Source organism: Cherax quadricarinatus, chromosome 16 (genome assembly GCF_038502225.1).
Source record: "Cherax quadricarinatus isolate ZL_2023a chromosome 16, ASM3850222v1, whole genome shotgun sequence".
NCBI lineage: Eukaryota > Metazoa > Arthropoda > Malacostraca > Decapoda > Parastacidae > Cherax > Cherax quadricarinatus.
The window spans coordinates 38,847,440-38,852,127 of NC_091307.1; positions in this window are offsets into that span (position 1 = coordinate 38,847,440).

Here is a 4,688-nt window from a genome sequence, read left to right on the forward strand (position 1 = left end):
AGAGTAACCTCAAGAGTGTCAACACTGGCAGAGTAACCTGAAGAGTGTCAAGACTGGCAGAGTAACCTGAAGAGTGTCAAGACTGGCAGAGTAACCTCGAGAGTGTCAACACTGGCAGAGTAACCTCAAGAGTGTCAACACTGGCAGAGTAACCTCAAGAGTGTCAACACTGGCAGAGTAACCTCAAGAGTGTCAACACTGGCAGAGTAACCTCAAGAGTGTCAACACTGGCAGAGTAACCTGAAGAGTGTCAACACTGGCAGAGTAACCTCAAGAGTGTCAACACTGGCAGAGTAACCTCAAGAGTGTCAACACTGGCAGAGTAACCTCAAGAGTGTCAACACTGGCAGAGTAACCTCAAGAGTGTCAACACTGGCAGAGTAACCTCTAGAGTGTCAACACTGGCAGAGTAACCTCAAGAGTGTCAACACTGGCAGAGTAACCTCAAGAGTGTCAACACTGGCAGAGTAACCTCAAGAGTGTCAACACTGGCAGAGTAACCTCAAGAGTGTCAACACTGGCAGAGTAACCTCAAGAGTGTCAACACTGGCAGAGTAACCTCAAGAGTGTCAACACTGGCAGAGTAACCTCAAGAGTGTCAACACTGGCAGAGTAACCTCAAGAGTGTCAACACTGGCAGAGTAACCTCAAGAGTGTCAACACTGGCAGAGTAACCTCTAGAGTGTCAACACTGGCAGAGTAACCTCAAGAGTGTCAACACTGGCAGAGTAACCTCAAGAGTGTCAACACTGGCAGAGTAACCTCAAGAGTGTCAACACTGGCAGAGTAACCTCAAGAGTGTCAACACTGGCAGAGTAACCTCCAGAGTGTCAACACTGGCAGAGTAACCTGAAGAGTGTCAACACTGGCAGAGTAACCTCAAGAGTGTCAACACTGGCAGAGTAACCTGAAGAGTGTCAACACTGGCAGAGTAACCTCAAGAGTGTCAACACTGGCAGAGTAACCTGAAGAGTGTCAACACTGGCAGTGTAACCTGAAGAGTGTCAACACTGGCAGAGTAACCTCAAGAGTGTCAACACTGGCAGAGTAACCTCAAGAGTGTCAACACTGGCAGAGTAACCTCAAGAGTGTCAACACTGGCAGAGTAACCTCAAGAGTGTCAACACTGGCAGAGTAACCTCAAGAGTGTCAACACTGGCAGAGTAAGCTGAAGAGTGTCAACACTGGCAGAGTAACCTGAAGAGTGTCAACACTGGCAGTGTAACCTGAAGAGTGTCAACACTGGCAGAGTAACCTGAAGAGTGTCAACACTGGCAGAGTAACCTGAAGAGTGTCAACACTGGCAGAGTAACCTGAAGAGTGTCAACACTGGCAGAGTAACCTGAAGAGTGTCAACACTGGCAGAGTAACCTCAAGAGTGTCAACACTGGCAGAGTAACCTGAAGAGTGTCAACACTGGCAGAGTAACCTGAAGAGTGTCAACACTGGCAGAGTAACCTGAAGAGTGTCAACACTGGCAGAGTAACCTCAAGAGTGTCAACACTGGCAGAGTAACCTCAAGAGTGTCAACACTGGCAGAGTAACCTGAAGAGTGTCAACACTGGCAGAGTAACCTGAAGAGTGTCAACACTGGCAGAGTAACCTCAAGAGTGTCAACACTGGCAGAGTAACCTCAAGAGTGTCAACACTGGCAGAGTAACCTCAAGAGTGTCAACACTGGCAGAGTAACCTGAAGAGTGTCAACACTGGCAGTGTAACCTGAAGAGTGTCAACACTGGCAGAGTAACCTCAAGAGTGTCAACACTGGCAGAGTAACCTCAAGAGTGTCAACACTGGCAGAGTAACCTGAAGAGTGTCAACAGTGGCAGAGTAACCTCAAGAGTGTCAACACTGGCAGAGTAACCTCAAGAGTGTCAACACTGGCAGAGTAACCTCACGAGTGTCAACACTGGCAGAGTAAGCTGAAGAGTGTCAACACTGGCAGAGTAACCTGAAGAGTGTCAACACTGGCAGAGTAACCTGAAGAGTGTCAACACTGGCAGAGTAACCTGAAGAGTGTCAACACTGGCAGAGTAACCTGAAGAGTGTCAACACTGGCAGAGTAACCTGAAGAGTGTCAACACTGGTAGAGTAACCTGAAGAGTGTCAACACTGGCAGAGTAACCTGAAGAGTGTCAACACTGGCAGAGTAACCTGAAGAGTGTCAACACTGGCAGAGTAACCTCAAGAGTGTCAACACTGGCAGAGTAACCTCAAGAGTGTCAACACTGGCAGAGTAACCTCAAGAGTGTCAACACTGGCAGAGTAACCTCAAGAGTGTCAACACTGGCAGAGTAACCTCAAGAGTGTCAACACTGGCAGAGTAACCTCAAGAGTGTCAACACTGGCAGAGTAACCTCAAGAGTGTCAACACTGGCAGAGTAACCTCAAGAGTGTCAACACTGGCAGAGTAACCTGAAGAGTGTCAACACTAGCAGAGTAACCTGAAGAGTGTCAACACTGGCAGAGTAACCTCAAGAGTGTCAACACTGGCAGAGTAACCTCTAGAGTGTCAACACTGGCAGAGTAAGCTGAAGAGTGTCAACACTGGCAGAGTAACCTGAAGAGTGTCAACACTGGCAGAGTAACCTGAAGAGTGTCAACACTGGCAGAGTAACCTGAAGAGTGTCAACACTGGCAGAGTAACCTGAAGAGTGTCAACACTGGCAGAGTAACCTGAAGAGTGTCAACACTGGCAGAGTAACCTGAAGAGTGTCAACACTGGCAGAGTAACCTGAAGAGTGTCAACACTGGCAGAGTAACCTCAAGAGTGTCAACCCTCGCAGAGTAACCTGAAGAGTGTCAACACTGGCAGAGTAACCTGAAGAGTGTCAACACTGGCAGAGTAACCTGAAGAGTGTCAACACTGGCAGAGTAACCTGAAGAGTGTCAACACTGGCAGAGTAACCTCAAGAGTGTCAACACTGGCAGAGTAACCTCAAGAGTGTCAACACTGGCAGAGTAACCTCAAGAGTGCCAACACTGGCAGGGTAACCTCAAGAGTGTCAACACTGGCAGAGTAACCTCAAGAGTGTCAACACTGGCAGAGTAACCTCAAGAGTGTCAACACTGGCAGAGTAACCTCAAGAGTGTCAACACTGGCAGAGTAACCTGAAGAGTGTCAACACTGGCAGAGTAACTTGAAGAGTGTCAACACTGGCAGAGTAACCTGAAGAGTGTCAACACTAGCAGAGTAACCTGAAGAGTGTCAACACTGGCAGAGTAACCTCAAGAGTGTCAACACTGGCAGAGTAACCTCAAGAGTGTCAACACTGGCAGAGTAAGCTGAAGAGTGTCAACACTGGCAGAGTAACCTGAAGAGTGTCAACACTGGCAGAGTAACCTGAAGAGTGTCAACACTGGCAGAGTAACCTGAAGAGTGTCAACACTGGCAGAGTAACCTGAAGAGTGTCAACACTGGCAGAGTAACCTGAAGAGTGTCAACACTGGCAGAGTAACCTGAAGAGTGTCAACACTGGCAGAGTAACCTCAAGAGTGTCAACACTGGCAGAGTAACCTCAAGAGTGTCAACCCTGGCAGAGTAACCTGAAGAGTGTCAACACTGGCAGAGTAACCTCAAGAGTGTCAACACTGGCAGAGTAACCTCAAGAGTGTCAACACTGGCAGAGTAACCTCAAGAGTGTCAACACTGGCAGAGTAACCTCAAGAGTGTCAACACTGGCAGAGTAACCTCAAGAGTGTCAACACTGGCAGAGTAACCTCAAGAGTGTCAACACTGGCAGAGTAACCTCAAGAGTGTCAACACTGGATTGGCATGTATAGTTTTGAGAGTTTTGGTTATCCAGACCATTGTTTTCCTTGAGGCTGCGATAACATTGTTGTGTTGTTTAAATGTTGTTTAAATTGTTATTCTTATGTCTCTCACATTAAACTCAGCTCTGTCGAGGGATTTGTATTTATTTTGGTCTCTGATTTTGGGTGGCCCGATGGCCTGGTGGCTAAAGCTCCCGCTTCACACACGGAGGACCCGGGTTCGATTCCCGGCGGGTGGAAACATTTCGACACGTTTCCTTACACCTGTTGTCCTGTTCACCTAGCAGCAAATAGGTACCTGGGTGTTAGTCGACTGGTGTGGGTCGCATCCTGGGGGACAAGATTAAGGACCCCAATGGAAATAAGTTAGACAGTCCTCGATGACGCACTGACTTTCTTGGGTTATCCTGGGTGGCTAACCCTCCGGGTTAAAAATCCGAACGAAATCTTATCTTATCTTATCTTCCGTAACATAGTAACTGGAATTTGTCCTCATTGAACATTATATTGTTGTCAGCGACCCACTACAAAACTTGGTTTATATCAGCCTGGAGGAAATGCCGGGTTTTCTGTGGATAACAGTTCCATACAAACTTTAATATTATCTGCAAGAATGATGCTGCGTTGTGCTCACATTTTGGGCACTGTTACCCCGTGGTGGCACCCGTGGTGGCACCCATGGTGGCACCTGTGGTGGCACCCGTGGTGGCACCCGTGGTGGCACCCGTGGTGGCACCCGTGGTGGCACCCGTGGTGGCACTCATTGAAGGCTTTCGCAAAGTTAACTTACACAACATGAGCATTTTGCTGTGTCTTCCACTGTGTCAGTCTACGTTCATGTCTTAATGGTCCAGTAATTGGTTATTACACTTGATTTTACCGATTTTTAAATAACAGAGGAATAATTTTAAGCT